Source organism: Eubalaena glacialis, chromosome 7, assembly GCF_028564815.1.
Source record: "Eubalaena glacialis isolate mEubGla1 chromosome 7, mEubGla1.1.hap2.+ XY, whole genome shotgun sequence".
Classification (NCBI taxonomy): Eukaryota; Metazoa; Chordata; class Mammalia; order Artiodactyla; family Balaenidae; genus Eubalaena; species Eubalaena glacialis.
Window position 1 is genome coordinate 8,561,618 of NC_083722.1, and position 27,887 is coordinate 8,589,504.

Consider the following 27,887-nt stretch of genomic DNA (forward strand, 5'->3'; position numbering starts at 1 on the left):
ATTCCACCATATAAATAAGAGTGAGACCTAAATCTGGAAAAATCCCATTGAGCCATCAGGACAATATACAAAAGGAAATGTGTTGTTTGGGGACTAAAGGGTACACAGAAAATTGTACGTTTATGGTGCAGCTTGGATACAGTGAATATGAAACTTGGCACTTTCTTTAAGTGTAATTAGGAGATTGGAATGGATTCAAAGATTAGACACTGCTACCAAAAAATAAATGGATAAACAGTCACACTAAGTTTCCATTTCCATCTCTGATCTCTCTCCAACCTTCCACCACCGCTAGAATATCCCTATTCTCAATCTTATGATCTGAACCCCATTTTCTAACCTACGATATATGTTCCCACCAGTTCCTAAAGACCAGTGCTTGGGGTGAGGGTGGTGGGCTAGAGAGATACAAATTTTAAAGACAGCTTCAAATTTCTAATTTCATATTTTCATTTGAGGAAGCAATACCATTGCTTTTTCCTTCATGAAATCTTCCCCAATCTTTCCAGCAGGAAGTAATCTCTCTCTTCCCTAAACTTCCATAGCACCATATCTGTGCCACTTTTTATGTGTTCTCATGTATATATGGTTAATTTTAGTTATTTTTAGTTTACCCTATTGGGTAAACCCTGGATAGAAGGGTTCAGGCTTTTAGATCTTAATATTTCCTATTGCACTTAACACAATGCCTCGTATTTAGTAAGTATTGAATAAATATTTAAATATTGGCTGAAAAGTTTTACGAGATTTTTATGAGATGAAGGTGGCTGATTCAGGGTAAAACTACAGTGCGTTTGGATTGGAAGATTGCTGTTCAGCTCTTTACTACCAGAGCCACCGCTCTGCACGACCTCGGGGCACTGCTGGCACTGCGCTCTGTGTGAGTGGAGGCCCCAGATCTTTGTAACAAAGTGTCCCCTTTTCCTACTGAGGCCTTTCATTGCTACAGGGTTACATCCTTCACTGCACACCCTCAAGGTATGAGGAGGGCAGCATAACAGAATGAGTAAAAGCATGGACTCTGGTGCCAGACAGCTTGGGTTCCATAGTCTCCCACTCAGACCTCCCTTCAAGAGAGAGGGGCAGAGCCCCCAGTGGCTGCTTTGGATCCCCTGCAGCATTGGTGGCAGACCACACTTCTCTTAGACTCCTCCCAGCTGTGACTGAGCAACATGAGGCTATGAAACTCGACCATTCATGCTATATGAGGGAATCTCCCACTTTGACCCAGGGACTCTCCATCCATCAGTCTGTCTGAGGCTTTCCCAGATCTGCACAGGAGTCTGAGGCTCTCGCTACCCAGTCCTTCCTTCCTTCTTGCCTTTCACAAATATCACACCTGCATCTCGGTCTGAAGCCTGTCCCTGCCCACTCCTCCTGCCTCTTCCTTCTTTATCTGTCATAGATGTTTGTCCCAGTAAACCTCATCTGTGTCTACTCTCACCCTGGTATTTGTTCTCAGAGAACCTATAAGGATACAAGTTCAAATCTTGGCTCTTTTATTTTATAACCTCAAGATGTGACTTCGGGCAAATAATTTTTATTTTTGCCTGTTTCCCCACTTGCAAAAATAGGAAAAGAATAGCACCAACTTCATACGGCTGTTATGAAAATTAAATTAATTCCTGTGTGCAAAGCACTTTAAACAGTGCCCACAGACCAAGCCTTCTGCAAGTGTTAGCTATGATGAATTTTTCAGTGCCCGAGGCCAAATGGGCCTTTAATCAATGTGTGATGAATGTTAAATTCCTGTTAGAAGTAAACATCACTATTATTTCAATTATCAGTGGAAAGTGTTTCTGACTCTGTTATGTGAATAACATTAATTCTCCACTCCTCTTGGTGGGTATTGCTATGTTCTTAATCTCCAGATTGATCTGTGGAATAGTATTCTGAAATGATTCTAGGATAATTTCCTGAGTCCCTAAGCATTCCATTATTATTTTGTAAAAAATTAAAATAAATTATGTTAGTTAAATCCTTTGCTCCTGCCTATATTCACTTGTTCTTGCTAACTCTTTGGGGAAAAAGAACGACCCTCGTCCTGTTTATGACAGTTAGGAAAAGTACGACTCTACTCCTTCTTCTCTTCTCTAGACTAAACATTCCCAGTTCTCCCAATGCTTTCTTTTTGATCTTCATTTCCAAACTATTTATCACTTGTGCTCTCTTTCCTTGAAAGTTCTCCAGAGTTCCAAATAGTTGAGCCATGCACTGAAGAAACTTCTCCAAGGAGGTTTAAGTGATTGCAAATAGAAGCAATAAGAACTTTGCTTGTCTTCCCCAAAAAACCTGTGATTAATAAAATCCAAGGAAGACAGTTTCTTTCTTTAATTTATAACTTCACTTTATTGGGGGGAAAGCAGTAGATTAATAAGGAATTAAGTGGAAGCAATTGGTTTTGCATCTGGACCTAGTTACTATAAAAGAAATTCAGTATGAAGAGTTTCTATTTTTAATTAGAATAAAATGCATTTGTTTATCATTGTTAAAAAGCGAATTTGAAAGGCTTAATATTAATTAGTTCACATATGATTTTCTGGTAACCACATAACTAAGAAAAATTTTCAGGGACCAGAACTTAAAAGGTGCTCTAAAGTTTTGTTTAAAATAAACAAACAAAACACCAATTAAAACTAGAATTTTGTTTCCTAATACATCTTTTTTGGCAGTTGAACTACTTTATGGTGCCAAAGTCAAATCCTTGATTAGAATGTTTGTTTTGAATCCTATTTTTAAGTAAGCACTACCTTTTGTATCCCTTACTAGTCCTTATGAATCAGGCCTGTTTTTACTTCCTCTCCATTTGCTGAAAATGAACGTGAAGCAGTTTCCATGGCCCCCTGGCTTCTGATCTGGAGTATCCATGAGCAGAATAATCGCAGACAGTCTGTGCAGACTTGATCAGTAGTCTCAGCTTCATATGTTGGTGTTTGTGACAGGCAGTCCAGGCCACCAGCCACCAGGCTCACAGTACAATGCCTGGCACTGCGTCAATCACACCAATCAGTGGAAACAGGTGGGGAAGCTTGTATTTCACCTATAGAAGTGTGGAGAAAACGATGGGTTTTCTGAGAAATAGCCTGTAGGCACTTCCCCCTTTTTTAACATCAGGATTATCCACAGATACCAATAGACTAAGCTCAGTTAGCCATGCTTTATTCAGATTCAAAAGCTTTGCCTCATCTGTAAATAAAATAAATGGGAGACAACCACTCAAAGAGGGAAATCAGAGATTTAGAACACCTTGGGATGTGGCAACAACAAGAGTGTAGCAGGGGACAGGAAGGCGACAAGACAATGAGTCTTAAGCTTCCCTGAAACTAACAAGAGCTGTGCTTTTAAAAGCTTGTCATCTGAAACCAACCCGGGGTTGAGAGAGAAAATTAGTCGGCATTCTGAGGCCCTTGCCTTAAAAAAAGCTGAAAAGTCCAGTGCTCAAGAAAAACAACAACAACAGATACTAAAACTAAAATAAAATTGAATTACAAATTACTTAAACTCTCCCACTGCGAATCCCCCAGCTGTCCCAGATTTTTCTCATCAAAGGAGGTTCTGTAATACAATCAACAAATCAGAGATGTAAACATCGAAGAAAAGAATAAGATCTCCTTGGTTACGTGTAGGCCCGTTAGTCCAACATGGTTTCATGTATTTAAAAATCATGCTGAAGTCACTTTGGAATGTCTACAACCAATCATTTTTCCCAGTTAGGAACAAAGCTAAGAATGGGACTAAGAATAGAAAACAACAAAAAGTCATCAGTAAGGTAGCCCAAGAGTCATAGGATTTTATAAGACGCTATTAAACCAGCGAATCATTTTCCCACCCATTCCTTTCATATAATGGACTAGACACCAACTCTGGCCATTGCTCTTTCCATCATCCTTCTCCCTCCCTTCTGGAAACGCGCACAAGTCAAATTCAGGGGTGTGGCTGGTGCAAGTCCTCTGGGCTGAGAATGAGGACCCCTGGAGCCTGGACCTACCACTGATACGAGCTGTGTAACGCTGGACCTCAGATTCTTCAGAAGTCAAGAGAAAGAGTTAGACCAGACGGTTTGATAGGGCTGCCATAACAAAGTACCACAGATGGAGTGGCTTAAACCAGTGGTCCCCAACCTTTTTGGCACCAGGGACCAGTTGCGTGGAAGACAGTTTTTCCACGGACCCGGGGGGCTGGTTCAGGCAGTAATGCGAGCGATGGGGAGCGGCAGATGAAGCTTCGCTCACTAGCCCGCCGCTCACCTCCTGCTGTGCGGCCCAGTTCCCAACAGGCCGCGCACAGGTACCGGTCCGTGGCCCAGGGGTTGGGGACCCCTGGCTTAAACAACAGAGTGTATGCTCTCACAGTTCTAGAGCCTGGAAGTCCAAGATCTAGGCGTTGGCAGGTTTGGTTTCTTCTGAAATCTCTCTCCTTGGCTTGCAGGTGGCTGTCTTCTCCCCGTGTCCTCACGTCATGTCTGTGTCCTAATCATCTCTTCTTATAAGGACACCAGTCAGAGTGGATTAGGGCCAACCCATATGAGTTCATAATCACCTCTTTAAAGGTCCTGTCTCCAAATACGGTTACGTTCTGAGGTACTGGCAGTTGGAACATACGAATTTTGGGGGAACACAATTCAGCTCATAGCAGTCTCCAGGGTACCTTTCAATTCCAGAGTTCTCTGATTTCTTTTCTCTCTCAAATACTGACTTTTCATTAGCTTATCTTCCCTTTTCTAACATGGAGAGATTCAGCCTGCTATCTTTATAGACTGCAAGGGACTGAGGTTGCACTTTTAGGCTGTCTGTGGTCTTGGTCCGTTTAAGTTAAAGCTACTCAGTAGGGTAGGGGGTACCATTCCAGACAGTAGGTGGGTCCACATGAATTTTCTGCACTTTTTCTAAAGACAGGACCATTGAGCCTACGGCCATTGGAGACTCTTCGTTAAGGACCTGGCACTGTGAGAGTTTTCTAGAATTATTTTTTGCAAGGACGCCAACACTTCCACCTTACTCTGCCTTCCAGACTTATGTGTTGTTTATGTTCTTTCAGATTGCAAGAAACAGAATTGTGCTTGGGTTTTAAAAAATCATTTGTTTAGTTGTTTTATTTTTCCATAAGGATACAAGGGCAAGTAAGGAAGACAGAATCTCAGCAAGGCTGTGTGGAGAATGAAACACTTAAAAATACTATGAAATTCCAAGGTTCTAGACAGCTCATTTCTTCAGGGAAGATATCCGTTGTTCTTTACTCAGAGTGACTTCGGGTGACAAAGTGATCATTCTATCTCTACCTCTACTGCTCTCTGAGTCTCCCTGATGTCTTTGAGTTCTACCTCCTTGACCCAGAGGATGAGTGGCTGGCCAGTCAGCAGTCAGTACGCATGCACTGCCTCTGTTGGATAGAGCTCTTCTACCAAACCACCCCATTGGATATTGGTTAGCTTAGCAATGGCTGGCTCCTGTCAGCTGTCTATGTCTGGTCCTATCAACCTCATGATGAGACCACATGGCTCTAAGTAAGGTGACTAATGGCCGAGGACTTCCTTTGAGAAGACATTAGGTGTTCTAGGTACTCTAAGATTTCAAAAAAGTAGAAAGTAGAGCCAGCAGTCAACTCGCTAACTATTCGCAGTATATCTCACCTTTTTCCTTCCATTTACCAAGAAGCTAAAGAGTAGTTTGTATTCATTGCCTTTACTCTCTCACCTTCATCCACTACTATCCTAATCCTTGAAATTCTTGCATGCTGACTTCTGAGCCCACCTTCCTTAACTCTAACTGAAATTACCTTCCAATTTTAACATCAATTTGTCATTTTCTCCTCAAACTTGCTGCTGCACTTAAAACTGTTGATTGACCACCGCTACTTGCAAAGCCTCTTGCCTTGGCTTCTGTGACTGCATTATTCAGGGGATGGAAAGTGGACCGCAAGCTGTAGGGAAAGCCTTGGAGTCAATGGCCCTGGATATGCATGCTGATTCTCCCCACTCAACATCGATGCAGCATTGTGTGTGTTAATTCTATTCCATTCAATACATTTCTATTTGTATACCTATTATATTTGCGATGATTGAGTAATGGGGAGGAATTCCAGATAACACCAATATTTGGACTTAGATGAATGAAAAAATAGATGTGCAGATACTTAAGCCTTACTTCTTATACCCAAGTAGACACTAAGACCTATTGATTCCACCTCCGTAATATTGCTCACATTTATTCCTCTTCTTTATCCCTATTACCCTGGTAGAATTCCCCACTACCTCTGACCTGGCTTAGTGGTTAATAAACTGAGTTCTGAGCAGCTCCTGGAAATCCCAGGGAGATTCCTCAAGGACTTCTGTAGGTGTCCTACAGAAGGCAAGAAAGTGGTGTGGCCCCTCACAGGGACCATTCCTGCCTCCTCATTTAAACAGGATCAGTTATGTGTTTTGTTTTGTTTGTTCTTGGAAAAAACCTTTTTTATTTTACTTTTTAAAAAACCCCACTGGCCCACGTATTGATTCTGTCGCATCATAAGACTCTATCCTCAGAGTACCTCCCTTACAATCCACTTTATAGTTGGCTTTCAGGTCATTTAAAGCGAAGCACCCTTCTGATCATGTCCTTTCTCCACTGTCTGGAAATGCACTACTAGATACGGTAGCCATTAGCCATATATGACTATTAAGAATCTATAAAAGAGTGGATATATGTATATGTAAAACTGATTCACTTTGCTGTACAGCAGGAACTAACACAACACTGAAAATCAACTATACTCCATTAACATTTTAAAAAAGAATGAACCCTAATGTAAAAAAATAAAAATTAAAAAAATAAATTAATTTAAACTAAATTAAAAATTCAGTTCATTAGTTGCACTAGCCTATTTCAAGTGTTTGATAGCCACATGCATCTAGGGGCCACCATATTGCACAGCTCATATTTGGAACATTTTCATCATTGCACAAGTTTCTATTGGATAGAGCTGGTCTAGCTCACTAGACAAAAATTTCTGACTTTGATTTAGGACTTAAATCTATCCTTTCTAGGCCCTTCTGCTGCTGTTTTCCTTCATATAATGCTCCAGTTAGACTGAACTGTTCCAAAATATACCTACTCACTTCTGCCTTCATGCCTCAGCTTACCCAGCCCTGCCCAGAGTACCCTTCACTCCATCACTGTATGCCCAACCCTACTCCTCATTGGGGGGCTGTCCTCCATGAAGTCCTTTAAAGTTTCCCAACTCAAAGTTATTCCCTTGTCCTGCGAATTCTCGTAGGATTTCACATGATGTACCCTAATGTCATCTACCACCATTTCTTCACGGTCAGAATCAGTGACCTGGGGACCCAGCCACACAGCCTCTAAAGAGTACACTGGGTGTGTCACATCTGCTACTTCAGGTCTACAAGGTGGTTTTGGGGAGCTTTAGGGCTTCTTAGGAGTGCATGTATGAAACGCTCTAGAAATTTCCATTACTAGCTGAGAGACTGGAGATACTCTGAGGTTCTCATAGTCCACAATTTGTGGTTAAGCCAAAGAGGGCAGCGTTTGCTATTATTAGTGTGTTATAGATAAGTATGTTACATATACATCCTCTGAATACCAAGTGATGAGACATTGCCATAAGTTATACCCGAAAAGCAATCATTTACAGACACATGTTAGGTAGAAACATCATTCTACTACCTTTACCATACATTTGTGTTTGTTTTGGCTTTGTTTTAATCCCTATGGTGGGGATCAAAACAAAACAACAGGATCTGAGTTGATCAAATCTCTTGTGGTTGATCATCAAGATGGTAGGTCAGCTAGAGCTGGGGTTGAGTCAGTTACAGGACACCCTCAAAGAATCAGCTCTTCAGAGTTCAGTTCTCTCCCACTCTAGTCCCCTTTGATTTATACTCTACCAGCCTGCAGAGTCCTGACCTCACAGCATAAGGCTCTAATCAGATAAGCTTACCATAAACCTTTCTTTATTCTCAAAACCCCTGCTCCATTCAAGCCCCAGCTATACCTGAGCCACCTCAGGGGAGGGCCAGCCTTCAAGAGGTACTTCGAGACAGGCAGACCGTCATCATCGGTGCAGGCTGCCAACCTTCTCAGGTTACTGTGAATGATTATGGGTAAAGTCTGCTTTGAATTTGTTGGAAAAGGGGGAGACTTACAATGTATTTGGTTCAGGCAATTCATTTTAAGGGTTTGGGTTCCCCAATTTCCTGCAATCATAATCATGGCCCATTTTCACAGTCACTAGACTATCAAATCCTGTGTATATAAAATAAAGACCTAGAAAAAAAATGGGAACTTGAAAATCTGTAAGTTAAAGTAGTGGTACAAATATTATTTGGGACACTGTGAAACAGTATTCAGAATTACCCTCTCGCCATCAGAAGCTAACTGCGGCAGAGAGACTGCTTTTGCCACGTTTCTAGATGTGGTAAAGATTAGGTACAACGTTGTTTAGAAATCATAGGCTTGCAGATCCCTTCTCCTCTTCAGGGATTAAGGAAAAGGCAACCTGCTCTACCACATTTAAAATGGAAAAAAAAGAAGTGTGGGTGGGGATTTTCTTCTCCTTTGTCTGCACATCCAGTCCGTGGGCAGCGTTATTCATCAGAAATAAGCTTTCTTGTTTTTTAGACTGTGTTTACGACGGTTTTCCAAAACGTCTTCCTTATGTATGCTAATTCGTTGGTTCTGAAGCCTTTTTCCATTCCGTCAAGCTCACCTTCCGAAAGGGATAGTGAAAAATTAGGGGCTGGCTCCCCCTGGTGCCTTGGTTGGAGAACCTCAGCTGCATGTCTGAGACCATCTGCCAACGGATAAGAGTGCTCTCTAGTGCATAGAGGCAGAGTAAAGCTACAAATTAAATGCTAATTACTAATTAAATACTCATGAAAAAATTAAAACTACAAAATACTAACACTACAGGAAAAAAGTGACCAATTACGCCCGAACTTAGCATTGCGCTAAGGGCCGGATGAGCATTGATGCTTTGGCTGTCCACTGCAGTGGGACATATCGTCCCCTCACACGGCAGCTTAAAATAATGATCGTTTATTATCTCCCACGGTTTCTGTAAGCCAGGAATTCCACAGCAGCTCTGTTGGATGGCTCTGGCTGGAGGTTCCTCACGAGATTGCAGTCAGATGGTGACTGGGGCATCTCCAAGACTCCTTGGTTCACATGTCTGGTGGCTGAGCTGGTGAGACTGGAAGAGCTGGGGCTGCATCCAGCACCTCTCCCTGGCTCTCCATGACGGCCATACCTGCCCTTTGGAAAGAATTCTCTCTCTGCTTTCTACCAAGATGCTGGTGTGTGTGTCTGTGTGTGTGTGTCTGTGCAACTCGCACAGATTTACTTAGTGCATTAAAGAAGGAACTGGCGCGGTGACAACGATAGTTCAAAGAAGGAGAGGAAGAACTATTATATCTAGTCAGTGGATGAAAAGAATGCTGAAATAAGATTACAAATTAGATGGAAACCGATCAATGTCCTATAAAACAATAAAAGCACAATCTATAGGATTTATTTTTTTCTACTGGACAGGAATAAATTGCAATACATAGATCTTCTATAAGTGAACATTAACTTTACAGAGCCCTGTCTCTCTGTAGACCCTCCTCTGATTCCCCAGAATAGCCAGACTTCTTTCAGGTTGGATCCCAACGAAGAGGGCCAGGAGGAAGCTGCATTGCTTTTTATGACCCAGCCTCAGAAGTCATGCAGTATCACCTCTGCTGTGCCCCACTGAAAGACGCAGTTACAGAGGGCCACCCAGGCTCAAGGAGAGGGAATGTAAACCCCACCTGGGATGGGATATATATTTGGTGGCCATTTGTGTAAAAATACAATCAACAATTGTTTTACTTAATTCTCCCCCAAACTACATGAGGTTGCTACTATCATTATCCCAATTTTACAGTTAAGGGAATGAGGTCAAGAAACATGAAAACTGTGCTTCATATGTCCTTTCTATGTCATACTGGAGCATTGTCTAATAAGCTATGTGAAGTGTTATCTGTACATGGTTTTCAGTCTGGGCACTACTGACATTTTGGGCCAGGTAATCGTTTGTTGTAAGAGCTGTCCTGTGTATTGTAGGCTGTTTAGCAGCGTCCCTGGCCTCTACCCACTTGATGCCAATAGCATCCCCTCCCTCCCTCCCCTCGGTTGTAATAACTAAAAATGTCTCCAGACATTGTCAAATATCTCGGTGGGGGAGTGCAATTTTGGCCACGTTAAGAACCACTGTTTTAGGGGAAGGTAAGTTTGTTTATTTACTATTGATTAGGCCAGGCTCTGTAAAGTTAACATTCACTTATAGAAGATCTATATATTGCAGTTTATTCCTGTCCAGTAGAAAAAGTAAATCCTATAGATTGTGGTTTTATTGTTTTATAGGACATTGATCAGTTTCCATCTAATTTGTAATCTTATTTCAGCATTCTTTTCATCCACTGACTAGATATAATAGTTCTTCCTCTCTTTCTTTAAACTATCATTGTCATCATGCTAGTTCCTTCTTTAACGTGTTAAATAAATCTTTGCCAGTTGCACGAGCGTGCAGACACACACACACACACAGACACACACACCAGCATCTTGGTAGAAAGCAGAGAGAGAATTCTTTCCAAAGGGCAGGTATGGCCATCACGCAGAGGTGCTACTCGGGTCTCCCTTCAAGAAAGAACTAGCAGATGAGCTGTGAGAGGTACAATTAGCTCATAGCATTGACTGAAGTGCCTCTGGGATCCACCACAGCAGTTGAGCTGAGGCTGTGCTTTTACGAGGCAGTCTCGAGCCAGTGTATGAGCCCAGTAGAGGTACCAGGGCTTGTCCATTTCTGATCAATGTGGAAACCCTCCACCAGGCAACCTTTGCTCTGGAGCTCCCGTTGGGCTGGCTGAGACTTTTGCAGGGCAACACTGCAATTTGAGACTCTTCCTAACATATTCTTCTGCCTCCCGCCTAACCTTTCACAGGTAACAGGCCTGCATCCTGGTCTGCATCTACTGCAGAGCCCTTTCCTGCTTCAGGCACCACTCAAAGCTGGTAGCCATCATGCCACCCAATGTGTTCTTAGCTGTGGAAGGAATTGCCTCCAGAACTCAAAGAGGCCTACGAGGTACCGTGCTTCCTTCTCTGAGGTGGGGCTTCAAGGTGCAGCAATTCGTCTTCGGCTTTGGAGGGGATATCCAGTGTGCACCTGACAACTGCACTTTTGAAAGCTTCCCTGAAGTGGCAGTTCTCTGAATCTATGTGGAATTCTGAGTTGGTAGGTTTTTCTTTTTTCTTTCAGTATTTTAAAGATGTCACTCCATTATCTTCTGGGTTGTATATATTCTAATGAGAAATCTGCTGTAATTTTATTTGGACTGCCTTCAAGATTTTCTCTGTATCTGGTTTCCAGCAGTTTAACTGTTATTTGTCTAGGTGGATGTCTTTTTCTCACATTTATGCTGCTTGGGGTTTCCTGTACTTCCTGGATATGCATTTTGAAGTCTTTCTCCTTATGTTATTTTTGTTAGCGCTTCAAATATTGTCTGTCCTATTTTTTCTCTTTTATTTTCCTTATATGGCATCAACTTCTCTTCCTCTCGTGCTTTGACCCAGGTGTGACAGTGCTTATATCCTTAGAAGGGCCTGTCTTCTTTAAATTTCAGACTTCTTGGCTATCCTGCAAACTTAGTTCTCTGACGGGTTCAAAAAGAGTTATAATTTTATAGTTTATCTTGCATTTTCTTGTTATTATTGTGGAAGTGATGTTTTCTTTCTAAAATATAGCTTTCTATATATATATATATATTTTTTTTTTTAATCTTTTGGCCGTGCTGCACGGCATGTGGGATCTTAGCTCTCAGACCAAGGATGGAACCTGTGCCCCCTGCATTGGCAGCGCAGAGTCTTAACCACTGGACTGCCAGGGAAGTCCCTAGTTTTCTATATCTTAAGGATAAGTGAAACTTACCATAGTTTTAAATTTTGTTATAATTTAAAATTTAGATAAATGATGCAAAAATAGTAAGAGAAACTCCTAAATAAACTTTATCCAGATTCATCAGTTATCTACATGTGCCTCATTTGCTTTATCATTCTCTGTCTCTCTGCCTTTCTCTCTCTTTATATATATTTATCTACCTATATCTGTATTTATATATCTTATGAATTATTTGAGAACTGGCTGGAGTCATTGTATCTTTTACCCTAAATACTTTAATGATTATTTTTGTGAGGACTTTTCCTTATAAACAATAGTATATTTATCAAAATCAACATGCTTAACATTAGGAACATATTTCTATATCTATATCATTCATATATATAAAAATTAAGCCTACAATACACAGAAGGACTTCTCAGAATTGCCAACCCATACCCCTGTAAAAAGCAATCCTATTAACTAGAGCTCAGTATCTCTCTACAGTCTTTTCAGGTAAAATTTAAATATATTGAAATGCATAAATTGTAAGTGTTCAATTTAATGAGGTTTAAAAATTGACATACTCCTAATATCACACTGAAATTTAACCTCTTTATGAAGACTGCCTAGGCTAGCCTCCACACGCAACTTGAACATCCCTCTACTACAAAATTTACTGCAAATATTTCTCTATATGTTCACTAGACTATGAACTCATTAAAGAAAGAGACTATGCTTCTTCATTTTGGGGCCCCCAGTTTCAAACAATATTTGGCATATAATGAGGTATCAATAAAAGTTTGCTAAATAAGTAAAATGGCAATTGGAACAAACAACCTGCAGCTTTAAGTAAGGAAGTTGTGTAATTTTCAAGTTAAGATCTGCTTACTACTTCTACTAAATCACCAGTAAGGAATGTATGATAAAAATTGTCAAGACATGAAAGGAAAAAAAAGACAGCAGTTGGAACACTAATAAATCATTATGTTCTTACAACTCTTTACAAAGACATGAAGCTCTTTTAATCATTCATGCAGCATTTGCAATTGGTGGGTGGTACAAATTACTACCACTTTTTTTATACAGTAAAACCTTCAGTTTTAACAAGATATTTAAAAGCAAATATATGTTACCTGTCCAAAACCTAATGGAGAAGAACTTTTATGTAGTTCCTGGTTGATATTCTAACACCTGAGATTTACTATTTTCAGTTGTCTAAAAGCAGTGGTAATCAAATCTGTTGACAGACAGCTACTTCCTCAATATCACTAACTATCTTGGCAAAGGGATAGGCTACGTGAATTGACATTTGATTATGCAGTTGCTTCAGAGTCATGTTTGTAGTTGCTCTTCCTTTTCTTACTAAAAAAAACAAAATATATACTCTTTTGAATATAATTAACTAAGTAAATGTTTTTAATTCCTGTGAGAAAGTACTACAGAATAGTTTTATGTAGTAAAACTAACCCTAAAATAGATACATAGAGTCAGGAGTTTTCTTGTAGTTCCCTTATCTATTTCAAGTCTTCAGAGCTTATTGATACGCTATTTATATTCCCTAGGATGACTGATCAAATCTTTCTAATCAATAAAAATTCAGCTTAAGAATCATTTCCCCTTTGGATCTTTGTAATAACAAGTAAGTAGTATCACCTCTGCTCAACTGTCATACCTTATATACAACTCTATTCTTATACTTTCTCATGCTATATTTTAGTGATGCATTTTCATATCATTCTCTTCCACTATACCAAGACAGTCCATTAGAACTTTTTGGATGATGGAAATGTTCTATATGTGTTCTAGTCACTACTGTAATATTAAACAGTATAGCACTAGACTCTGAGCTCTGTGAGGGCAGAGACTGTACCTTATTCACTTTTATGTATCCAGTACCTAGGACATAGCGGATCCTTGATAAATATGTGGGGATAAACAAAACAAATCAATCAAAGAATAAATCAAGGGATTTCCCTGGTGGCGCAGTGGTTAAGAATCCGCCTGCCAATGCAGGGGACACGGGTTCAATCCCTGGTCCAGGAAGATACCACATGCCACGGAGCAACTAAGCCTGTGAGCCACAACTACTGAGCCTGAGCTCTAGAGCCCACAAGCCACAACTACTCAGTCCGTGCAGCACAACTACTGAAGCCCATGTGCTCTAGGGCCCATGTGCCACAACTACTGAGCCCACGTGCTGCAACTACTGAAGCCTGCGTGCCTAGAGCCTGTGCTCCACAGGAGAAGCCACCGCAATGAGAAGCCCACGCACCGCAAAGAAGAGTAGCCCCCGCTCACCACAACTAGAGAAAGCCCGTGCGCAGCAACGAAGACCCAATGCAGGCAAAAATAAAATAAATAAAATAAATAAATTTAAAAAAGAGAGAGAATCCCTTAAAAAAAAAAAGAATAAATTAAACATTTTACAGTGGTAGAGTAGAAGAAAATCTACTTACAACCAACACCAGGCAACTGCTACATGAGGTAATGGGAAAACTAATTAGTAATCTCTGATTTCTCAGTGAATTAAAAAGTAATGCAAATAGGTTTCCAGTAGTGGAAAAGTACCTTCTATCAGTCAAATCTCTCAGAGAACAACTATAAACTCTAACTAAAATATAAAATATAATAATTTGAAGGCAGTCAGAAGAACTAAAAGAAATGAAGTAAATCTGTATTTGAAAGAAGTAAATGGCACAGGGTAATTTTCCTGTTTTGATACAGATTTTTGTTTGAGGCTAAGCCCTAGTTTCAGCTTGCTGAGTAGCTAAAGTTCTAATAGAAATCCATAGTCTTACTGGCTTGGAAAGCCATAGGTCAGAGTTTGGAGACACCACACAGCTGGAACCTGAGGGGGGTTGGAATCCTGGAAAGGTGAAAGCGATAGACATGGTGGAGAGAGGGGGATTCTGTATATAAACTTGGCCAAAATCTCTGGTTGATCCCTGAACTACATACACATGGGGTAAACTTCAAATAGGCCAATTAAATCTAAAAGAAAGGCAATAAGTGGAAACTGACCTTGAGATGACCCAGATGTTAGAATTAGCAGATAAGGATTTTAAAGCAACTATTGTAACCATCTCAAGGATTTAGAGGAAAACACACTTATGATTAACAAATAGAAAATCTTAGCAGAGAAACTGAAACCACAAAAAAGAACCAATTGAAAATTCTAGAAATGGAAAATATAATATTTACAATTAAAAATTTACAAAGTGGCTTGACACAGACCGAAATGAGAAAAGAGTAAGTAAATTTGAAAATAGATCAATAGAAAGTGTCTAAGTTGAAAAATTGAAAGAAAAGGTTGGAGAAAATAAAAAGTGTCAGTGAGCTATGCAGGCACTGTAGAAAGGTCTAACATTTGTGTACTTGTTGTCTTAGAATGAGAGAAAAAAATATATAAGGAAATGATAGTGATAATTTCCCCAAATTTGGTGAAAGGCATACATTTACACATCTAACAAGTCCAGTAAACCCCAATCAGGAAAAATACAAGGAAAAGCATATCTAGGCACATCAGAGTCAAACTTCTAAAAGCCATAGTTTAAAAGAAACTCTTGAAAGCAACTGCAGACTAGCTACAGATTAATTTATTACATGCAGTGGAATGATATGATTTAACAATGATTTCTTGTCAGAAACACTGGACACAAGAAGATAATGGAATGACATCTCTAAAACGCTGAAAGAAGAAAAAAGTCAATTCAGTGCAGTGAAAATAACCTTCAAGAATGAAAGCAAAATAAAGATAGATGAAAACTAAGAGAACTTTTTATCAGCAGACTTGCAGTACAAAAAACCACAGAAGTTCATCAGGTGAGAAAAACTGATGCCAAAGGGACATTCAAATGTTCAGAGGAAAGTGAAGTACCAAAAATGATAGATGTGTGGCTAAATATAAAAGATTTTTTCTGTAGTTTTTTAGAAATATGTATGACTGTTTAAAGCAAAAATTATAACATTTTATTGTTTGATTTATAACATTTGTAGATGAAATATAGACAACTAAAAAATAAAGAAAGGAGCTTAAAAATCTATATTTTTTGAAAGATCATTACACTTTGTATGAAATGGTCCAATATTAAATGTAGGAAAAATGTGAAAAATTAAGGATGCTGTATATATTGTGGTTCCTAGAGCAACCAGTTGAAATAATGCAAAATGATATAACTGAAAAGCCACAATCCCTTGAAAGGGGATTCTCAAAAAGATTCAATTAAATCAAAAGAAATTAAGAAAGTAGGAACAGAGAATCAAAAAACAAATACAAAAATGATGGGACCAAAGGAAAACAACTAGTAAAATGGTTGGTCCAAACTCAACCATATCAATAATTGGATTAAATGTAAATGGACTAGACATTCCAAATAGTAGTTAGAAATTCTCAGAATAGATTAAAAAAATAAGATCCAACATAATCTCTCCATAAGAGATGAACTTTAAATATAAAAATACAAACAGGTTGAAAGTAAATGATGTTAAAAGATAAATCATGCAAACAGAAAACCTAAGAAGGTTGGAATAGGTAGATTAGCATGAGATATAACAGATGCCAAGGCAAAGAGTATTACCAGAGATAAAGAGAGACACATTAGAACAATAAAAAGGATAAATTTATTAAGACACAAGAATCATACATGTATATGCCTAATAAAAGAGGTTCAAATACATTAGATGAAAAAGTAACATAATTAAAGGAAGAGACAAATCCACAATTACAGTGGAGTCTTCTCTCAGCAACTGACAGAATAGACAAAAGGTCTCAGTAACACTATAACTTCCTTCACCTAATTGACATTTATAGAACACTACACCTAACAATTGCAGGATAAACATTCTTTTCAAGTGCACATGGCATATTAACCAAGATAAACCATTTGCTGGACCATAAAACATGTTCTAATGTATTTTAAAGGATTGAAATAATATAGACTATGTTTTCCGATCACAAGGCAATTAGTCAGATATCAACAACAATAAGATATGTAGGAGGGATAAAACCCAAATATTTGGAAATTAAATGTTTGTCAATAATTTATGGGTAAAGGAAAAATGACAAGGTACATTAGAAAATTTTTCAAACTGAATTATAATGAAAATATAGCATATCAAAATTTGTGAGCTACAGCTAAAGGAAAATTTATAGCTTTTAAATGCCTAGATAAGGAAAGGATAAAGGTATAAAATCAATGACCTAAGAGTCTACAGTAAGACCTAGAGAAAGTAGAGCAAAGTACAGACGGTCCCCAACTTACAATGGGTCAACTTATGAATTTTGAACTTTACGATGGTGCAAAAGCAATGTGCATTCAGTAGGATTTGAATTTTCAATTTTGGTCTTTTCCCAGGCGAGCGATATGTAGTATGATACTCTCTTGGGATGCTGGACAGTGGTAGCAAGCTGCAGCTTCCAGTCAGTGCCACAATCACAGGGTACTCAACTGATACACTTAACAACCATTCTGTTTTTCACTTTCAGTACAGTATGCAATAAATTACATGAGATATTCAACACTTTATTATAAAATAGGCTTTGCGTTACATGATTTTGCTCAACTGTAGGTTACTGTTAAGTGTTTTGAGCATGTTTAAGGTAGGCTAGGCTAGCCTATGATGTTCGGTAGATTAGGTATATTAAATGCATTTTCGACTTAGGATATTTTCAACTCACAACGGGTTTATTGGGACATAACCCCATTGTTAAGTTGAGGAAGATCTGTAAATCCAGAGTAAGTAGAATGAAGGAAATAGTAAAGAGGAGAAATCAATGAAATAGAAAATAGATAAATGAAAGAGAAAATTAACACATAAAATTTTTTTCGTTTTGAGAGAATAACAAAGATGATAAGCCCTACATAGGTTGATAAAGAAAAAAATAAGAAAAATCACCAATATCAGGAATAAATGTGTGAATATACTACAGATGCTACAGATATTGTAAACAAATTTATGTTAATAAATTCAACAACTAGATGAAATTTCTGAATAAAACAACTTACCAAAACAGACACAGAAGAAATAGGAAATTTTACTGGCCCTATATCTATTAAGTAAATTGAATATGTTATCGAAATCTTTTCTCAAATACAACATCAGGGTCAGACAGTTTCACTGGTGAACTCTGCTAAACATTTAGGTAAGAGATCAATCTTACACAAATGCTTTCCAAAACAGAAGAGGAGGAAACACTTTGCAATGTGTTTTATGAGGCTAGCATGACCCTGATACTAAATCTGACACAGGCATTTTAAAAAAAGAAAATTAAAACACCAGTCATGTCAAACTGCCCACCTAATTTAGTTTCCTTCCTCCACTACCAACAGGCAGACAAGCTTCCCTGCATTGGGGGGAGGGGAGGGAAGAGCAGGCTGGCTGGCTGGTGGGCGACAATATCAAACTTTTGCACAGCCCCCAACGGAACATGGAAGATAATGGAGTCCAATCTGACTTTCTTTAGGTTCCTGAAAGATCTGGACAGAAGCCAGAAGTGGGTGAAGAAATGTAAGATATGTGACTTCGAAGATAAAACACCTGATCTGCTAAGCAAACATTACTGCCAGATGCTTTAAGAGACCTATGGTTTGTAGAACGAGTACTTAAAAAGGAGTTCTTTGAGATTATGCTATGCCAGCAGTGGTTGATTTCACCAGTCATCTGAACAATCCACATGGAGACACTGAAAATCAATAAAATAACTGAGAGATCATGAAATAAGAACACAAACAGAAAAAGAAGTGGTAAAACTTCTGAACAGGAACAAACTCAGAAATAAAGAAACCATAGCAATCCTCACCACTCCAATGCAGAGAAAGAAGGTAAAGAACAAGATGAAGGCATTTTTATCCTTAAACTTTGCAGAGAATGAAAACAAGGAGCAGCTAAAATCTTCATCTGAAGTTTGATTTTTATAAAGCACAAGTCTGGATTAACATGAAGCTGACAAAATCTCTAAAGATATCTTTTCTCCTGCTGGAGTGCAGAGGATATTCTGGTGAGGCAGTTCTGAGAAAATGCTTCGAGACAATAGCAGTTACACATCCATCCTTTTGAAATCACAGCAGAAATAGGTGCTGGACACTGCAAGAGTGCCATTGGAGAGAAACAGGAAAGTGAGAGACTCACCTCTTCCATTATCACTGATAATAAGACGGACATAGTAGGGGAGGAGCAATCACCAGTACTGGTGAAGTTCATCAATGAATCTCAATCCAGACAGAGGAATACAGGCTTTCTACCTTCTGAAGTTGATGCAGAAATTCTGGCTATGAACTTTCACACTATTATAATGGAAGAGTGGGGGACAAACATGGAGCACTGATGTGGTCTGGCTTAGATTATGTCTAGTGGACTTTCTCCCAAACGCAACTCATGGTAACTAGACTTTTAGAGAAACAACCCCAAAATATCTACACAGTCTATTCTTCCTCTGCCTTAAATACGTAGTTGTCAAAAGCAGTGTCTGTTGTGGGAGTATCTGTTGCTTTGGGAGAAATTAAAGATGTCTGCTCTTTTTTCTGTTGATCGCAACTACTTTAGAACTTAACAATGTAATATCTGTCCTCTTTCAGAACAGTGAAGGATAAAAGGCACATGAACTGAAGGAAATTTGCCAGTCTCAATGAATAGGCAGGTATGATGCTTTTGAAAGTTTTGTAGAACTCCTGTAAATACTTGTTTTGTGTTTAGATGGTATAAATAATGATACGAATGTTAGATAGAATAACTTTATAGCTGGTTGAGCTTTTGTTCTCTGTAGTGCATTAACAGATTTTGTTTTAATTATTATTGTTGTTCATAAAAGTATCCTATTTTTTAAAATAGCCTTTGGAAAAAATTTCCAGGGCCGCATTTCCAATATTTCTTTGCAGCAGAGTTGCACTCTATGAAGAGATGGAAAATATTTATGTTTATCGTAAATTTTGATTTGAGAAAGCCATGATTCAGCACCAAACTTGATATCTAAATGGAATTTCCTGGGACTTCCTCTGGGCTCAGCAAGATAATCTCAACTAACCATTGAGAATTAGTATAAACAAATACTTAGTATCCCAACAATGAAACACATTATTCAGGACGTTAAAGATATTTTCTTACAATAGCACCTCACAAGTTCTCTTTTTTAAAAATTTTCTTAGTTTTTTTTTTTAAATTAATTTTTATTGGAGTATGGTTGCTTTACCATGTTGTGTTAGCCTCCACTGCACAACAGAATGAATCAGCCATACACATACAGATATCCCCTCTCCTCCCTTCTGGACTTCCCTTCCATTTAGGTTACCACAGTGCACTAGGTGAGTTCCCCTGTGTTATACAGCATGTTCCCATCAGCTGTCCATTTTATACATAGTATCAATAATGTATATTTGTCAATCCCAGTCTCCTAATCCCTCCCCCCCCCCACCCTTTTCCCCCTTGGTATCCATACATACAGCAATCCCACTACTGGGCATATACCCAGAGAAAACCATAAATCAAAAAAACACATGCACCCCAATGTTCATAGCAGCACTATTTACAACAGCCAGGACATGGAAGCAACCTAAATGCCCATCGACAGAGGAATGTATAAAGAAGATGTGGTACATATATACAATGGAATATTACTCAGCCATATAAAGGAATGAAATTGCGTCATTTGTAGAGACGTGGATGGACCTAGAGAGTGTCATACAGAGTGAAGTAAGTCAGAAGGAGAAAAGCAAATATCGTATAATAATGCATATATGTGGAATCTAGAAAAATGGTACAGATGATCTTAGTTGCAAAGCAGAAATAGAGACAGACGTAGAGAACAAACGTATGGGCACCTCACAGTTCTTAAATGCTTATCTCTTATAGCACCAGTCATGGAACAGCTCACATTCAACACCATGCCAACATGTACCAAAGTGACTTATCCATTCCCAACACACTCTCTGCCAACCTTCATTGTTGGAGGATCAAACAAAACACAGAGAAAAGGACACAGAGCTTCCATTAACCATGTACAAAGCCCCCTACCTGTCTCACTTCAATTTTTTTCTTAATGTCTATGCATGGCTGAAGGTCCTGTGTATTCTTCTTTGATGAAGTTTGAGAATGAGAGCAATGAAATTAGATGAAAGCATCTTAAGCATAATTAAGAAATATTTCAACAGACCAGAGGTCAAATAACTTTACTTTGTTTAACATAAATCTTGATATAAAATATGACTTAATTTAATGGTAGACACATATATCAAACTATGAATTTAAGCCAGAGTTTCCTACAAGTACTTTAAAAAGAACACTGAAAATACCTAAGAGAAGTTTTAAAAATTGGTTTTATCCTTAGAGTTGATATTTGGAGGAAAAGCTCTAAGGTGTATGTAGGCCATTTAATCACTGACTATTTGCTTCTGAGCCTTCCATTGAATGCATTAAACATTGATAAACTGCCGGTTAAATGGCAGCTGTTTGAAATTTTATTCTCTGAAGACCTCTCATTTCAGAAGACAGCATTGAAAGAACATTTCATTTCTCTGTGATTTCTCTTGGTGGTACTCCGGGGAAATTTTAGTTGAGTCACTTGAAATAGAACATTATTATTGCCATAAATCAAATTATTAGGTATTAGTTTCCAGGTCTTTGAGGAAATAAATGTCAGAGAGGTGTGGGGAGAAGGAATATATTTCATAAAATACTGCAATAAAGCTCAGGACTGACCATTGACTAGTAGGTGTTTTAGTATGTGGTTAAAAATCTGTAATGGGCAGTTAAGGAAATTACCAACAAGTAGAATAAACTTTGAGATCACCAAACAGAGACTGCAGTGTAGATTTTGTCTCCATTAAGTAGAAAATTGAAGTTTGAATAGAAAGCAATCCACTGTGGTTCTTCTTCTGGATGTTATTTACAATCATTTGTCAAATTTATACCTTAGCTGAGTATAGTCTTTCTAGCAGGTGTACATTGAACACTTTTGTTTCATGGTCAAGAGAGAATCAGAAGCCAAGGCTACTGACCATCTATTTGACTGTTTTTTCTCTCCATGACCATACCTACTGCCTTGTTTTGATTTATAAAAATTACCTGGGAAAAACAGGAATTTTTTTTGCTTATATAAAAGTAATACAGAAATTATTGCTGTTATTTTGGTGAGAAAAATTTTGTACAATGTGTTTTAATCTAAATAAAACGTAAATTTTATTTTTTTAAAGAAAATTACAAAAAAATCCTTTATAACCATAGATGCAAAACTCCTTAATGAAATATTCACAAATGGAATCCAGCAATATATTAAAAAAATGATATACCATGACAAAGTAGAGTTTATCCCAGGAATGCAAGGTTGGTTTCACATTTAAAAGTCAATCAGAGGGCAAGATGGCGGAAGAGTAAGACGCGGAGATCACCTTCCTTCCCACAGATACATTAGAAATACATCTACACGTGGAACTGCTCCTACAGAACACCCACTGAACGCTGGCAGAAGACGTGAGACCTCCCAAAAGGCAAGAAACTCCCCATGTACTTGGGTAGGACAAAAGAAAAAAGAAATAACAGAGACAAAAGAATAGGGACGGGACCTGCACCAGTGGGAGGGAGCCGTGAAGGACGAAAGGTTTCCACACACGAGGAAGCCCCTTTGCGGGCGGAGACTGCGGGTGGCAGAGGGGGGAAGCTTCGGAGCCACGGAGGAGAGCGCAGCCACAGGGGTGCGGAGAGCAAAGCGGAGAGATTCCCGCACAGAGGCTCGGCGCCGAGCAGCACTCACCAGCCCGAGAGGCTTGTCTGCTCCCCCGCCGGGGCGGGCGGGGCTGGGAGCTGAGGCTCGGGCTTCGGTCGGATCGCAGGGAGAGGACTGGGGTTGGCGGCGTGAACACAGCCTGAAGGGGCTAGTGCGCCACGGCTAGCCCGGAGGGAGTCCGGGAAAAGGTCTGGAGCTGCCGAACAGGCAAGAGACTTTTTCTTGCCTCTTTGTTTCGCGGCGCGCAAGGAGAGGGGATTCAAAGCGCCACCTAAACGAACTCCAGAGACGGGCGCGAGCTGCGGTTATCAGCGCGGACTCCAGAGACGGGCATGAGACGCTAAGGCTGCTGCTGCCGCCACCAAGAAGCCTGTGTGCGAGCACAGGTCACTCTCCACACCGCCCCTCCCGGGAGCCAGTGCAGCCCGCCACGGCCAGGCTCCCGTGATCCGGGGACAACTTCCCCGGGAGAGCGCACGGCGCGCCTCAGGCTGCTGCAACGTCACGCCAGCCTCTGCCGCCGCAGGCTCGCCCCGCATCCGTATCCCTCCCTCCCCCCGGCCTGAGTGAGCCAGAGCCCCCGAAGCAGCTGCTCCTTTAACCCCGTTCTGTCTGGGCGGGGAACAGACGCCCTCAGGCGACCTACACGCAGAGGCAGGTCCAAATCCAAAGCTGAACCCCAGGAGCTGTGCGAACAAAGAAGAGAAAGGGAAATCTCTCCCAGCAGCCTCAGAAGCAGCGGATTAAAACTCGACAAACAACTTGATGTGCCTGCATCTGTTGAATACCTGAATAGACAACGAATCATCCCAAATTCAGGAGGTGGACTTTGGGAGCAGGATATATTAATTTTTCCCCTTTTCCTTTTTTTGTGAGTGTATATGTGTATGCTTCTGGGTGAGATTTTGTCTGTATAGCTTTGCTTTATAATAGCTTTATTTTATTTCATTTCATTTTATCCTCTTTCTTTCTTTCTATTTTTTCTCCCTTTTACTCTGAGCCGTGTGGATGAAAGGCTCTTGGTGCTCCAGCCAGGCATCAGGGCTGTGCCTCTGAGGTGGGAGAGCCAACTTCAGGACACTGGTCCACAAGAGACCTCCCAGCTCCACATAATACCAAACGGCAAATATCTTTCAGAGATCTCCATCTCAACATCAAGACCCAGCTTCACTCAACGACCAGCAAGCTACAGTGCTGGACACCCTATGCCAAACAACTAGCAAGACAGGAACACAGCCCCATCCATTAGCAGAGAGGCTGCCTAAAATCATAATAAGGCCACAGACACCCCAAAACACACCACCAGACGTGGACGTGCCCACCAGAAAGACAAGATCCAGCCTCATCCACCAGAACACAGGCACTAGTTCCCTCCACCAGGAAGCCTACACAACCCACTGAACCAACCTTAGCCACTGGGGACAGATACCAAAAACAACGGGAACTACGAACCTGCAGCCTGTGAAAAGGAGACCCCAAACACAGTAAGATAAGCAAAATGAGAAGACAGAAAAACACACAGCAGATGAAGGAGCAGGGTCAAAACACACCAGACCTAACAAATGAAGAGGAAATAGGTAGTCTACCTGAAAAAGAATTCAGAATAATGATAGTAAGGATGATCCAAAATCTTGGAAATAGAATAGACAAAATGCAAGAAACATTTCACAAGGATGTAGAAGAACTAAAGAGGAACCAAGCAACGATGAAAAACACAATAAATGAAATTTAAAATACTCTAGATGGGATCAATAGCAGAATAACTGAGGCAGAAGAACGGATAAGTGACCTGGAAGATAAAATGGTGGAAATAACTACTGCAGAGCAGGATAAAGAAAAAAGAATGAAAAGAACTGAGGACAGTCTCAGAGACCTCTGGGACAACATTAAACGCACTAACATTCGAATTACAGGGGTCCCAGAAGAAGAGAAAAAGAAAGGGACTGAGAAAATATTTGAAGAGATTATAGTTGAAAACTTCCCTAATATGGGAAAGGAAATAGTTAATCAAGTCCTGGAAGCACAGAGAGTCCCATACAGGATAAATCCAAGGAGAAACACGCCAAGACACATATTAATCAAACTATCCAAAATTAAATATAAAGAAAACATATTGAAAGCAGCAAGGGAAAGACAACAAATAACACACAAGGGCATCCCCATAAGGTTAACAGCTGATCTTTCAGCAGAAACTCTGCAAGCCAGAAGGGAGTGGCAGGATATACTTAAAGTGATGAAGGAGAAAAACCTACAACCAAGATTACTCTACCCAGCAAGGATCTCATTCAGATTTGATGGAGAAATTAAAAGCTTTACAGACAAGCGAAAGCTGAGAGAGTTCAGCACCACCAAACCAGCTTTACAACAAATGCTAAAGGAACTTCTCTGGGCAAGAAACACAAGAGAAGGAAAACACCTACAATAACAAACCCAAAACATTTAAGAAAATGGGAATAGGAACATACATATCGATAATTACCTTAAATGTAAATGGATTAAATGCTCCCACCAAAAGACACAGACTGGCTGAATGGATACAAAAACAAGACCCATCTATATGCTGTCTACAAGAGACCCACTTCAGACCTAGAGACACATACAGACTGAAAGTGAGGGGATGGAAAAAGATATTCCATGCAAATGGAAATCAAAAGAAAGCTGGAGTAGCAATTCTCATATCAGACAAAATAGACTTTAAAATAAAGACTATTACAAGAGACAAAGAAGGACTCTATATAATGATCAAGGGATCGATCCAAGAGGAAGGTATAACAATTGTAAATATTTATGCACCCAACATAGGAGCACCTCAATACATAAGGCAAATACTAACAGCCATAAAAGGGGAAATCGACAGCAACACAATCATAGTAGGGGACTTTAACACCCCACTTTCACCAATGGACAGATCATCCAAAATGAAAATAAATAAGGAAACACAAGCTTTAAATGATACATTAAACAAGATGGACTTAATTGATATTTATAGGACATTCCACCCAAAAACAACAGAATACACATTTTTCTCAAGTGCTCATGGAACATTCTCCAGGATAGATCATATCTTGGGTCACAAATCAAGCCTTGGTAAATTTAAGAAAATTGAAATCGTATCAAGTATCTTTTCCGACCACAACGCTATGAGACTAGATATCAATTACAGGAAAAGATCTGTAAAAAATACAAACACATGGAGGCTACACAATACACTACTTAATAACGAAGTGATCACTGAAGAAATCAAAGGGGAAATCAAAAAATACCTAGAAACAAATGACAATGGAGACATGATGACCCAAAACCTATGGGATGCAGCAAAAGCAGTGCTAAGAGGGAAGTTTATAGCAATACAAGCCTACCTCAAGAAACAGGAAACATCTCGAATAAACAACCTAACCTTGCACATGAAGCAATTAGAGAAAGAAGAACAAAAAAACCCCAAAGCTAGCAGAAGGAAAGAAATCATAAAGATCAGAGCACAAATAAATGAAAAAGAAATGAAGGAAACAATAGCAAAAATCAATGAAACTAAAAGCTGGTTCTTTGAGAAGATAAACAAAATTGATAAACCATTAGCCAGACTCATCAAGAGAAAAAGGGAGAAGACTCAAATCAATAGAATTAGAAATGAAAAAGGAGAAGTAACCACTGACACTGCAGAAATACAAACGATCATGAGAGATTACTACAAGCAACTCTATGCCAATAAAATGGACAGCCTGGAAGAAATGGACAAATTCTTAGAAAGGTATAACCTTCCAAGACTGAACCAGGAAGAAATAGAAAATATGAACAGACCAATCACAAGCACTGAAATTGAAACTGGGATTAAAAATCTTCCAACAAACAAAAGTCCAGGACCAGATGGCTTCACAGGTGAATTCTATCAAACATTTAGAGAAGAGCTAACACCTATCCTTCTCAAACTCTTCCAAAATATTGCAGAGGGAGGAACACTCCCAAACTCATTCTACGAGGCCACCATCACCCTGATACCAAAACCAGACAAAGATGTCACAAAGAAAGAAAACTACAGGCCAATATCACTGATGAACATAGATGCAAAAATCCTCAACAAAATACTAGCAAACAGAATCCAACAGCACATTAAAAGGATCATACACCATGATCAAGTGGGGTTTATTCCAGGAATGCAAGGATTCTTCAATATACGCAAATCAATCAACGTGATACATCATATTAACAAATTGAAGGAGAAAAACCATATGATCATCTCAATAGATGCAGAGAAAGCTTTTGACAAAATTCAACACCCATTTATGATAAAAGCCCTGCAGAAAGTAGGCATAGAGGGAACTTTCCTCAACATAATAAAGGCCATATACGACAAACCCACAGCAAACATTGTCCTCAATGGTGAAAAACTGAAACCATTTCCACTAAGATCAGGAACAAGACAAGGTTGCCCACTCTCACCACTATTATTCAACATAGTTTTGGAAGTGTTAGCCACAGCAATCAGAGAAGAAAAAGAAATAAAAGGAATCCAAATCGGAAAAGAAGAAGTAAAGCTGTCACTGTTTGCAGATGACATGATACTATACATAGAGAATCCTAAAGATGCTACCAGAAAACTACTAGAGCTAATCAATGAATTTGGTAAAGTAGCAGGATACAAAATTAATGCACAGAAATCTCTTGCATTCCTATACACTAATGATGAAAAATCTGAAAGTGAAATTAAGAAAACACTCCCGTTTACCATTGCAACAAAAAGAATAAAATATCTAGGAATAAACCTACCTAAGGAGACAAAAGACCTGTATGCAGAAAATTATAGGACACTGATGAAAGAAATTAAAGATGATACAAATAGATGGAGAGATATACCATGTTCTTGGATTGGAAGAATCAACATTGTGAAAATGACTCTACTACCCAAAGCAATCTACAGATTCAATGCAATCCCTATCAAACTACCAGTGGCATTTTTCACAGAACTAGAACAAGAAATTTCACAATTTGTATGGAAACACAAAAGACCCCGAATAGCCAAGGCAATCTTGAGAACGAAAAATGGAGCTGGAGGAATCAGGCTCCCTGACTTCAGACTATATTACAAAGCTACAGTAATCAAGACAGTTTGGTACTGGCACAAAAACAGAAATATAGATCAATGGAACAGGATAGAAAGCCCAGAGATAAACCCACGCACATATGGTCACCTTATCTTTGATAAAGGAGGCAAGCATATACAGTGGAGAAAAGACAGCCTCTTCAATAAGTGGTGCTGGGAAAATTGGACAGGTACATG

The 27,887-nt window shown here is 39.4% G+C and overlaps 1 protein-coding gene and 1 pseudogene across 3 annotated transcripts in view; one reads left to right on the forward strand and one right to left on the reverse strand.

Moving 5' to 3' along the window:
- NEDD9 (neural precursor cell expressed, developmentally down-regulated 9) overlaps nt 1–27,887 on the reverse strand; it is a 300,815-nt gene that overhangs the window by 251,431 nt on the left and 21,497 nt on the right. The gene's annotated exons all lie outside the window — the stretch shown is intronic.
- Nucleotides 18,180–21,132, forward strand: LOC133095642 (52 kDa repressor of the inhibitor of the protein kinase-like; annotated as a pseudogene).